The sequence below is a fragment of the Nannobrachium achirus genome, assembly GCF_963921795.1.
Source record: "Nannobrachium achirus genome assembly, chromosome: 2".
Taxonomy (NCBI): Eukaryota; Metazoa; Chordata; class Actinopteri; order Myctophiformes; family Myctophidae; genus Nannobrachium; species Nannobrachium achirus.
Genome location: NC_137811.1, coordinates 58,675,480 through 58,688,065, shown reverse-complemented (window position 1 = coordinate 58,688,065; position 12,586 = coordinate 58,675,480). Strand labels below are relative to the sequence as shown.

General features: G+C 41.3%; 1 protein-coding gene across 1 annotated transcript in view; it reads right to left on the bottom strand.

The window, feature by feature from the left end:
* The window catches only part of lyplal1 (lysophospholipase like 1), a 68,092-nt gene that overhangs the window by 29,640 nt on the left and 25,866 nt on the right, over positions 1-12,586 (bottom strand).

Genomic DNA, 12,586 nt, shown 5'->3' with positions numbered 1-12,586 from the left:
TAAGCACATTCTGACACTTGAAAACTAAGATGACATTCATGTTAGTTAAAGAAAGACCCAAATGAATTAAAGCCCACAGCTTGTGGAGTTGATCAAAAAGAAACGCTGGCTTTCGGTTGTCATTAGGAGTAACAGTGTACATATTGAGTATCTATCACTGTTGATAGTTGGGACAGACATATGAGATACTTGAATGGTTTCCTGTGTAAATAAGCCAAGTGCTTTTCTATGATCTCCTTTTATTTGACCTTGTACCAGTGAACTGTACCTTTCCTATTCAAACTTCTAATAAAGTCTTCAATGAAAACCTACTTTCACTGGTGGTAGTAAACTTGTATACAACATAACAGTCTGCCTATGAAGATACTGTGACTAATTATGCAGAGAACATATTTAAAGAACAGTGTCTTTATTTTAAATCACAACAGCATATTAAAATTATGCATAGAAGAACATTTAAAGAACATTGTCTTTATTTTAACATTTCAGAAAAGGGCTTTCAAAAAAAGCCCAATTTCCCATTAACAATAAAGTGCACTGCATCTTTCAGAACATTGAGTGCTATACAGTGCAAGTTTCAAATTGTAAACAAGGCCCCCTTGGCAGCAGTGATGCAATTTTGTTGTACTTAAGGAGTAGTTCACCCCCAAAATGACTTTTTCTATTGATTACTCATGCCACGGAGACTTGAGGTCAATGATATTTTTTTATTATTATTTTTTTCACAAATTGGATTTTAGTAAATGTATCCCCATTGATTCCGAATGGAGACCCAAATGCATTCGGGTCCCCATCTGGAATCAATGGGGGTACATTTATTGTAATCAAATTATTGTCTTAGGAATGAGACAAAAAACTAAAAATATTATTGAACTCAACTCTCCATGGGGTGAGTAATCAATAGAAATAAAGTCATTTTGGGGGTGAACTAATCCTTTAAGGGGAGAACTACCCAGTTGCAACATTGAACTATGTCATTAGAATACCAGAAGAGTCGCCGAAATGAAGCTCGCCAAGAAACGGGGGGTGCGTTCGGAAATGCACACCGGGTGGGGCAACGGTGCGCTTTTTCAGTCAGAGTTCAGGCTGAAAAAGCGCACCGTTGCCACCCCCGGTGTGCATTTCCGAACGCACCCCCCGTTTCTCGGCGAGCTTCATTTCGGCGACTCTACCGGTTACCTGTCATTAATATACATTTGAGTTGTTGAGAAAAGAAAAAAGAAAAAGAAAAAAAAAAAGTCTCTTCTCTTCGTCGCGACGACAAGATTGGCCACACGCCTGTTTCTTTGAGGTGGCGTTCTGTGTTTTAACAATACACACACATTTCTCTGGACTTCACATTTCCACATAAAGGTATATTAATTACATAGTCCAAAGTAAAAAATGAGTGATTCTCCCCTTTAAGGACATTGAAACAGGTCTCTAGGTCAAGAATTGTTTCTTGTTTCTCAACAATAAAATACATAAAAAAAAGAAAAAAAGGCCGCTCCTGTTGGGACCGCGCGCCAGCGATTCGAATCGCAAGCGAGAAGGATTTTAGCTGCATGAACCACACTCACTAAGTAGTCCCCATCTCTCGTATCTGGCGATTAATCAATAACCAACAGGATTTAATATTTTCAATCCTGAATACATAAAAGGAAACTATGATGGGGTCTTTTTCAAGATGTTAGGCTTGACTATCGAGGCTTACTGCCGTTTCACTTTACCATGCAGAGGAAAAATTATTTTCCTCACTACTGCCCCCCAATGTTGACAAAACTTTGCCACGGGTAATTCAGGCGTACGTATGCTTTAATCGGTTTTAATCAGTCGGTTTGGGTGGTGTCCGCTAGCCAAAGTACAGGGAGAACATACGGACATTAAACGGACAAAATCGGTCTCACCCTCTGTTTCTAATGTAAACCTGATCCTTATGTAATACTACGCATGGTACTTAACTGGACTACAAAATGCAGACTTCCCAGAGTGCAATTGCTTCAAAATGAATAAAATAAATAAATAATAATAAAATAAATAAATATTAATAATAAAATAAAATAAAAGCATTTGAACACTAGTGTAATCCTAAACCAGCGTCCCATGTGGGGATGACTACTTCAAAATCATTTTTGAAAGCGTCATAATCTTTATAATGGCCAGGGATACGCAGGGTGAGGAAGCAAGTCATGGCCGTCGGGAACTGCCCACACTTGACCTCCAAGACGAGTTTCTCGGAGAGGACCTCCCATCCGGTCCAAAACTTCAGGAGGTCCACAAGGGAGTCTGCTGGAGCTACAAGAGGAGAAAAGTTTAATTAGTACCCTCAAGGAAACTGTCGTAGTAAAGTGATCAAGGTAAATAGGAGAATGATTGCCTCGTTGCTGTTCAATAGTTTCAATTTGTTAGGCAGTGTTGACGTCTGATTTCTTTACAATAATTATAACTGAGCATCTAGTGTCCAATCCACAGTACCATCTGCTTAAATATAACTTAATATTGTCAACTAGATGTCCTGACACTGGTGCACTCTAAAATGTGGAATGAATGACAGCTTAAAGGGGAAGACCACCCATTTTCAATATTGAACTGTGTCATTAATATACCTTAGAGGAGTTGTGTGGAAATAGAAAAAAGTCCCCCCCCCCCTTATGTGTTGTCTAGAGCTGGAGGATTGATTTTGGGGTTTGTATTGTAAAGTACAACTTGATGACATCACACATTGTACTTTACAATACAAACCCCAAAATCAATCCTCCAGTTCTAGGCAACACAGAAGGGGTGGAACTTTTTTTCTATTTCCACACAACTCCTCTAAGGTATATTAATGACATATTTCAATATTGAAAATGGGTGGTTTTCCCCTTTAAGGACCACAGTTATATTGTATTTAACACACAGATTAGATCAAGTAAGTCCTATATTGTAGCTTTAAGCTGTGGGCTAAAGGAGGAAAGGAAAAACTGAAGTGGCCAACAAGGTTTTCAAAATTTGACTCGGGGCACCTCGCCCCGTTTAGACTGCAACGCTCTGTAGAGAAAACGGCGAGGTCCCGGTACATCGCCGTTGCGTTTAGCCTTTTATCCAGCGTTCATATGAAGCCAGATTAGGGCTTGAAATTATGTAGTGTCCATGTAATTTCGCTAGGTGGAGGTGACAAAAGGATAGACGATTCTACTTCGTTGTTTACCATTCACCATAGTAACGTGGCTGCGGTAGGCTGTATGCAAGCGTATGCGAGCAATAACATCACATGTTGTCGTTTCTCGAGTTTCTGTTGTTCACACGTGACGTGAGGGGAGTCTGCTTTTCCATAAAATTTTAAGCTTCGAAAATGGAAGGCATATCTGACGGGATATTTTGCGGAATTCTTTTTCAAAAACGCAGTGTAAACGGCGCCTAAGTAACCGACTGAAAATAACTTGATATTTAACATTTCACCACTTGAACCCCTGCATCCCTATTCTGGGGGAAGGTTCACCAAAAATAGCAGATCTACAAGCTTGTAGATCTGCTATTTTTGGGTGAAGAGTGAATTCCAAATATTATCCAAGTATTCTGTGGCACCCCTGGACTGGCATCACGGCACCCACTTTTTGGAAACCCTGATGTTGACAAAATGCATTTTCATTACCAGTAAGAATCAAAAGTGGGGACTGCCCATAAATCAGAAATCTCATAGTCCTACATCTCATTAGTCCGAATTTAGTTAGGGTTAGGTTTAAGCATAGTTTTACCGAGGTTAGGGTTTGATATACCTGTCTCGATGAACTGCCTCAGGTAATTCCCAATCCTTGATCTTGTTTCAATTGTGTAGTCCTCGTCCTCCTCATTCTCTGATAATGTTGGCCAGTTGATGTGATCAATGATGACCTAGTTGTCACAGAAATTTGACATTTGAAAATAATAATAATAATCAATCCATCTCAGGAGGAACAAATGAAAGAAAATGATTACAACTTTAGAGACATTTATGAGTAACAAATGGTCGATTTGAACCTACCCAAATTTTGTCTTAGGAATAAGTGTGTGCAGTGTCGTACCTGGGGACTGCACTTAAGATCTCTGGGGAAGACGGCTTCGGCGACATCGGTTCGCGACGACAAGATTGGCCACACGCCTGTTTCTTTGAGGCCCCTTCGAAGCTGTCTGATTTGGGGCGCCGTTCTGCCCAGAACCTGTATTTTAACAATACACACACACACACATTTCTGAACTCTTATGGGGAAAAAAAAACCTGTAAATTTCAACAATTTCTGTCGATTCAGGCTGTGTCCGAAATGCGGAACACGTTCCCTACTCCCTAACCCTAAATGAGGGAACCAGATGTAGTGTACTACAGTAGTGAACAAATCAGCGCATTTCGGACACTACTCCGTCGCCATCTCGTTGCGTCATCGCTGTCGCACAGTTAAAACGCCCAGAGCCCTGGCTAAATAATAGCCGATCCACAAGCTCTCAAAAGGGGGCGAAGCGACGAGTTGTGAGCTTGCACAACAACTCCCCAATGCTTTTGGTATTGTAAATAACATACCAACATGTTGTGGTGTTATTATGAGAAACAGGCCTATATAATGATGTTTTTATTTATCACAATTCAATAAAATAATGTTGTAAAAAATATATATTATTGAATTTGTATTCATTCATTGGTGAATGAATGAATAATGTTTGTGCCACATTCATTTGTCTTACATGCAGACATACACCCATGTTTGTGATAAAATAGGTTATTCTTGCTAATTTAAATAACATTATTTATCATGATTATTATTATCAGCTGTGGAAGGAAAAGAGAGAGAGATCGAAAAACAAAAGCCTCCAGTGTCTATTCTCGTATATTCTCTTCATAAACAACTTTAGAGCTTTTTTCATCATTTGTTCTCTGGTGTCAAGGCTGTGGACATTTGTACGAGTCGTTTTCTTTAGCCGGTGGTTCTGCTACGAGCGGCTCCGTTGCTTTTGCTCAGCAACAGGTGGCTACGGCTAGCTGCGTTCATTGCCTCCCGCCCAGAGACGAGCCAGCAGTGTGCGCGTGCACACTGCATGTGCGTGCTCAAAGTGCGAGACAGCGGCCGCAGCGCAGTGCATTTTGGGGCGGTAGGGCTTGAATAGTGACCATCGAATGCACACTTAGTCCTCATACTCTAGTTGTAATAATAGTTTAGACCTGGTTGTTGGTTGTTTAAGTTGGACAAAATGTGTCCATCGAGATGACTGGTGTCTCAATAGATGTTTGATGTCATAAGACCACATGAGATTGACAATATGTCTATATTCTGGGCATTCCCAGATATGGGCATAATATTTATGACATCTGGGATCTCCATATATGGGCATAAAAGGGATTGTATTAGTGTGGTTGCCCCAACAGGGCATCATCTGGGAATGCCCATGTAAGGACTTGACATTTTCGTTTCGGGTAGGGCGTAAAAAGTATGCCAATTAGCCAAGTTAGGGCCCAGCCTTAATTTTCAGGCCTCTTCAGAACGCTGAGCTTGTCGAGTCATCATTGTGATGGTGAAGGCAAATGAATACTCTTGGCCATTCGTTCACATCATTATGATGTGATAAGAGCATGAGATGTGACGGACAGAATGACATGAGCTAGAGGATTTTAAACTAAATAGCAATTATTCCGTTTTATTTCCATGTTCTATTCTTACCACTTGTAGCAGAAGGGCCTCTAGGATGTACAGTCGGTTTTTCTTCGTCAGTGGTGGCAGGTCAAACTGGTCGGTTAGACGGCGGACCTCAGCTTTCTGGTCCTCCGACAGCTCCTCGTCTCCCTCCAGCTGTAGTAGAACACACAAATACAATTAACCTTTACCAGTGGTGAATACAATTAACCTTTAGCAGTGGTGAATAATACTTATTCAAAAGTTAACAAAATAATGTCCCCAAAACTGAAAATAGCAGATCTACAACCTCACAACACATCGCTGTGTGAAGCATTGTGCTTGTAAATCAGCAATTGACACTATATTTGAAACAGGGGTTAAGTTAGTAATTCATAACTTTTCAAGAGCCTCCAAATACAAATGTAATAATCAAAAAAACAATATCTAAAATGTAGCATAAACACTTAAGTACAGTACTCAACTAAATGTACTTAGTTACCAATGTTCCCTCTAATTTTTTTTCGGTCTGAGCAAACACTCCAACCTTCTGAGCACAACTTGAGCACTGATGAGCAAATATGTCGAGTGCACGAGTGTATACTGCGTCAGTGCGTCAAGTCATGTCAAGTTATGGCTTATTCAAATTTAATTACAGAATAAGTAATAGCGGTTCGACTACTGCTAATAAACTGTGGGCTACTATAGGACAGTTAAATTTAAAAAGACAGGGGAAAAAGGGTTTTATATCCATTATTATTCAGTATTAGGCCTACAGACTGATTTCCCCCCTTGGGATAATAAATCTATCTATCTTATATAGTATATACACATGATGACAACATGTTGTGTAAATACAATACAAACAATGGGCCTAAATATGAGTCAAAATAACAATACATTGACATATTGACATTGACACATCTAAAGAAGTGTCATTATTATGAATAAAATACAGTCCAAAAGCACTATGTGTAGCCTACTGTATGTGCCAAAGTGCCAATGTAAGCATGCATGCGAAAATTTGGTATAGGCCTACCATTTCACACTCAATTTAAATGAACACTGGCTTTTGACCTTGTAGATTGCTTTCCCAAAAATTAAATCATATAATATGACCTAAGCTAGCCCATAACCTTACAGAGAGGTGGACTCTCTCCCTAACCCTAACCCAATTTATATTTTTTTTATAAAATCAACAAATTAATTTAACTCTGTGGGGTTCCATTTGTACACTCTGAGTTACATAAGGGTCCATTTGGTTCCTAACTTTTGCTGGGGACCCCTGGAACTACCTCAAGATCCCCGGGGGTCCCCAGACCCAATTTGGGACCAATGCATTACAGGACTGGAGTTATTTTTGTTACTGTAACTCGTCGTGAAGGTGAGACGCCAAGCTCTCAGCTCCAGAGAAACATTGCAGTTTATATAGTTCATACCTGGATGCTGGATGGAGGAGTATAGTGTGTACTGTAGGTCTAATCTCTGCTGTGCACAGGCGGGGGATTTCTTTATGAAACTGCACATTACCAACCATGGTCCTCTGAGCTTCTGATACGCGAAGCAAAGCACATGCGTTTGTTTTGTTTTGGTAGCCTGCCCTACAGCCACGCTGTTGCTAACGTTAATGAACACATAGAAGATGTAACTGAGAAGGTTTTATGACGGCAATAAAACAATTTAGTCCGAAGAAGTCTCTGTTTACCACACGTGCCTGCGTGCATGTGTGTGTGTGTGTGAGAGAGAGATAGAGAGAGAGGAGGGGGGAGGCGAGCGAGAATCCAGTCAAGACAGAGCGAGAGAATTTGGCGAGGGGGGGGAGGCAGAGAGAGAGAGAGAGAGAGAGAGAGAGAGAGAGAGAGAGAGAGAGAGAGAGAGAGAGAGACCTAGCCCTAGCGTTGCCTATGTTAAGCATATGCAGGCAGACAGAGTCTGTACACAAAATAATCAACTGCTGCGTTTCACAAATCTATTGGTGTTAATCTGCCGTGCGCTACAAAGATTTGTCGTGCGCGACAGCGTCCTGAGTTGTGCGCAGGCGCGCATGCGCGCAGCTTAGAGGGAACATTGTTAGTTACTATATACCACTGCTTCTTACCGACTCCATCGTGCTGCGCTGATCTACATCAGGGACATCCTCCAGGCACAGCGTAGCCGTCTCCGGGGCTCCTCCAAAGACAACATGGAGAACCGCGGGACTGATGCCAGCCAAGCCTGGTCCACCATGAATAAAATTGTGTCCGACAATTCTGCCTGCCACAGCGAACAGGTCACTGTCGAGCAGTGCCTGGGAAACAACTGGGATGCGGTGGTTTACCTGTCCCTCAAACAGTGTGGTTATATTAGCGGTGCCTGCGGGGTGACAATGAAACCATATGAATTTAACAGAATGGCGTTCATTAAATTGCTTATTAAAGATTATGTCAAGTATATACATTGTGAAGGTGCTTCCTAAGTTAGGATCTAAGACAGCTATATTAGCACTAACACTTTGCCAAATGTTTTCATGCTGTGTTTTCATGGCAGTTGATCAACATACCAAAATTCATGTGGACACCGGTCTGCAAAATATGCATTGCATAGCTTAAGCAGTGTCGCTTCACACCGTCGCCAACAGACACATCACCTAAAACACAAAAAACAGTTAAACAATGAATGTTAAGGCAACTTGTGATCTGTCTAGGAAGGTAATGTAATTTATATGGTTTCTCAGGGTTAATTCGATTTGGACATCAAAGCGAGATTTTTTATTTTGAAGCAGCGTTTTATTTGCCCTCATTACCTAGCAGGCCTATGCAAAGGTGAAAATTAAATTTAGATGTTGGAGTTATTTGGACTGAACATTGACATGGCATCCTATAGTGAGTATAGCATCAATGTACAGATTATACATTTTGTTATTCTACTGTTAGACTGATGATAGGTTCTTGGTTTACCCATGACTTTAGATTACCATTTCTATACATTTGATGTATCAGTTTGTGCTGTCCTTGATTAATGTAAATCGCTCTGGATTAAGAGTGTCTGCTAAATGCCTATATTATAAATGTTATTTGCCACTTATCTTAAGAGTATTTTTTGGTTAAGATTTGATTTTGGGCTTTTATACCTTTAATGGATAGGACACTAGACTGACAGCTAACGGGGAGAGAGAAGGCAAAGGTCGTCTGGACCAGGAATCTAACTGGCGACGCCAGCAGGCATCAGAGCTTATGTGGTATGCACCTGGTCCAATGGACGCAACCTCTGAGTTGACCATATATAGCTACCAGTAAGACTCCCTAAGCGATTGTCAGGTCGCATGCATGTTGTCTGCATAAAGCAACCTGATGGTGGCGCTAGAAGAGGACCATGTGAGAAACCAGGGGTGGAGGCTGTGGTTTGCCAGGCAAGGAGTGTGTGTGCAAATTTTAGCAAGGATAGGGGCAACAGCGCCAGAGATAAGAGTATGGCCAAAAGTGTGATGTGGTGGACAGACGGCCTGACAGACGGACGGACAGCCGGTAGAGGTTTTCATAGTAATAATCTGGAAAAATATACAATACATTATATTTGAAAATGAATAAGCATACCTTCTATCCTACAGTTTAGATGGGCAGCCCATTTGGTTCGCCTTTGTTTGTAGAACGCGATGACAGACGACTCTCTGACTGTGACATCGTCACGATTCGCCATTGAGAAACGAAGTTCTGGCTCAGCATCTTGCTCCCTCAAAATGCGAACCCTGAATAGGATTGCAGCCATTGAAGGGTCTACAATGCCCTGCCAGTCTATGAAATACACAAAAGATTTACATTAAAAAATATATATAGACAACCATTAAGACTCCCTAATCGGGAGATGAGACCCTGTCACATGTACATGTATACATGTGTTTTGCAAAAATCAGCCTGATGGTGGCGCTAAATGGGACAGATCCATGTTGATGATATGACTCTAGACACTGTACCGCTTTATGTGATTTTAGGGCAGAATCTTTTGGAGCAGTGTGCAGAAATATGCTTCGCAAGAATCTGCCTCATGGTGGCGTTAGAAGAGGGGCATGTGAGAAATGAGTGGAGGTGGTGGTTTGGCAGCCAAGGAGAGTGTGTGCAAAATTTGGCATGGATAGGGGCAACGGTGGCGGATATATGGGATGGGGAAAAGTGTGACGTGATGTGACGGACAGACTGACTGACATCCGGTGGAGGTTTTGATAGTAACAAGGGTGTTTGTGGGGTGACTGTGACCTGGGAAAGCAGGATCGTGGTGCAAACTGGGACCCGGAGCCGATGTGCCCGCAGCAGTGGCACTGCTTTGTGACGTTGTGGGAGCCGATGTGCCCGCAGCAGTGGCACTGCTTTGTGACGTTGTGGGAGCTGATGTGCCCGCAGCAGTGGCACTGCTTTGTGACGTTGTGGGTTCAGGTGACGGAATGGGAGTGTAGTCTGGTGACATTCTAAGGATTTAAACACATACAGTAGCAAGAGAACCTCTGTTGAGTTTAACTGTAAAAAAAATAAATTAAATGTAAAGATATGGTTAATAAGTCAAATGTATTATAGGCCTACCCGTCTTCTCCACAACCACTGGCATGCAATGTCAATTCCTCACCAACGGGAAACAGTTCCCCACAAAGTGGACACGCTGCCTGAAAAGAGAAAGTCAAAGGACATGATTACCTCCACTGTGTCATGAAAATATAGAAATCATATTTACTCATTTCAGAGTACTTACAACTCTGAAGACATTGCGGTTAGGGAAAAAAAAAAAAAAACACTGTCTGAACAGAAACGTCTGAATTTGGAGCTTGTAGATCTGCTACTTTTGTTACTTTAATTTTGAAGCCAATACTTTTGTACTTTTACTCAAGTACATTTTGAATATTGGACATTTACTAGTAAAACAGTAATTACATTTGAGTCTGTGGGGTCTTCACTCTCAGCAGGAGGTGCTCGCTCCAAGACAGTGCAATCCTCATCCTCATCAGCAGATGGATCACCATCTGTGCCATCAGATGGCTCGGATTCATTCCCCTTAAGAAAATAGAGGTTGTTAGTCATTCAATCAATCAATAGCACACACACACACACACACAAGGGGAAATAAAGTGGAGAAAAGCTGTACAGCTTACATTACATCCGCGATGGGCTGACAACATATTAACTGGCAACAGACACCCACAATGGATACAGTTCGCCTTCGGCAGGTCAGCAAACTCAGGAGCGTCATATGGGAGAGGTTCTGTTGATAACTCCTCCTGTAGATGGGGTGGGCAAGATGACAATAATTATCGTTGGGAGAATATGATATGCCTTTCCAGTCCCCTCGTATGTCTCGTGACACAGACATACAGCGAGTGCTCCTTCTATGAGTCTCAGCTCTATAGCTTAATTTATACTTATAGTACGGTGGTGTAATTCGCCAAAAAGAACAAATCTATCTCTCAATAGCTTGAATATCTGCCCCTTGCTTCCACGGCCCCTCCGCCTTGCTTTGGGCAGCAGGCAGGCTACTAGCGACAGACACACAGAACCCCTACCTGTAGAGGAGCGAGATACAGCGTGATCTTTCCACAATTGGAGACACTCCTGAGCGCACTGCTGGTGTACCCTCCAGGGCCCTGTAAAACGACACCCAACCTCCGACGTCCACTACCACCTGATTTCAAAAGGAAAGGGTGTCTATTAAAACATACATTTCATATCCATTAATATCAGGCTAATAAGTCTGTCAGGAAAACAAGTGCCTCAACAATTTGAAGAGTAATGTGAGTGGTTAATGCAAAGGATGTTCTATGGGGATTTTAACATAAAAACATAAAATGGAGGAAATGCTACCTGAAGCTTTGTAAAGCATCCAGCTTCCCTTTAAAGTCCTCAGTTTAGGAAACTCTGCTAACATCCGAGCTTCAAACTTTAAAAGAAAGAAAAGTTGAGTAAAATAAGAAAACTACAGTATACAGCAAATCATCCATATATACAGTATTAATCAGTTAGCATAGACAGATACCTCATGGTGTTGCGAGTTATCTGGCAGACTAATAACCCTCTTTCCAAGCCCAGCAAAGACAAGGTCACGTTCCTCTTCTGGCCCCTTTGGAGTGTACTCAGAGGGTCCCGGAAGGGCATATATGGTGAAGTTGGTCTCCTTTATGACAACGGTGGTGGTCTTGGTGACTCTGTTTTTTCCTTTTGGCTGATCAGCTTTTGAGTACAAATGCTTGAATGGCCTGAAGTGTAAATGATACAAATTGTGAGCCAAAACAAAAATATATATACATACACAGACAGACACACACTATATGTACTTTAAAGACCCAATGAAATGACTATTTGGGGTATTTATTTTGAAGTTTGTTTGAAAAGGAAGCCTGTGTGTTTCTGAACCAATCCGAGGGGACCAGCCCTTCAGGCGATGGGATTTAAAATCTGAGTAACGGGAGCCAGCAATGGGAAACAAACAGGTGAATGTAATCAAAGATTCATTTATATGCAAGCGTCTGTCATCACTTTTTGAATTTCTGTTCACAGGAAGTAATTAAGAATGGCCTATTTAGGGACCTTTGATATAAATATACACAAACATAGTTTATTTTCTATTTTTTTGGCATCTAGTGTTATGTATGGCCATATTAACACTACAGATATGCTCTAAAAGTATGAAAAACATGTTTTTGATTTCACCCTGTCTTTAAGCTTGTCATAACAAACTTAACATTTGTGAAATGAGGGATCTATGATCTATGAGCTGTACTAATTTATTAACTTTATCTAAGATTTCAATTAATCATACAGAATACAAGGACATATGGTATAGCATACATAGCACAGCCAGACAATCCACCCATGTTAAAACAAGGTGGGGATATCAGTGATGCTGCTAGCCCTGCATCCTTAGTCCCTGATCCATCTATCTATTAAACCAGCAAACTCACTCACACGCTCACGCTTATCTATTCACTCGCTTCAGCAACTGATCCCAAAGTTCACATGGTATTGGCCATTAGC